Raw genomic sequence first — 604 nt, 5'->3', positions numbered from 1 at the left:
TATGCATGCTTACAAAGCAAACGGACAAAGCAAAATAATTATTTCTGGTTTGAGCACAAAGTGAGTAATTCTGAAGTGAAGAGGTTAATCGCTGACATTGAGCCCGAGATCTGGTTGATATTTAACAGTTATCGTCCCGAAAAATATGGTGAGTTATACCAAACCCATTCTACATGCGTAAAATGCTTCACAGCTTATCGAACCCAGGGCTGCGGTATTGCAAAATTCTTAACGCTAAGTCAGACATACTGAACGGGGTAATCGTGTGATATATACATCTTTGTTACATTTGATGAACACAAGATCGGGCAGCGTGAAACTTTGATCAAAGCTGTTGAATTTACGATCAGATTTAGTTTAGCGAGAATAGATCTGAAATTTATTTGAAAATATTTTTAACAGTTATCAACAAAATACAATTATATTAACAAAGCACAAATTCAGTGAATCTGTCACAATGGCAGCCTCGTTAATTCACACCACAAGAACCGCCCCCACAAACACACAGATTTATACAGTGGCATATATGGCACATCTCTCTCTCTCTCTCTCTCTCTCTCTCTCTCTCTCTATATATATATATATATATATATATATATATATA

This window comes from Octopus bimaculoides, chromosome 15, assembly GCF_001194135.2.
Source record: "Octopus bimaculoides isolate UCB-OBI-ISO-001 chromosome 15, ASM119413v2, whole genome shotgun sequence".
Taxonomy (NCBI): domain Eukaryota; kingdom Metazoa; phylum Mollusca; class Cephalopoda; order Octopoda; family Octopodidae; genus Octopus; species Octopus bimaculoides.
Note: the sequence above shows the minus strand (reverse complement) of the source record.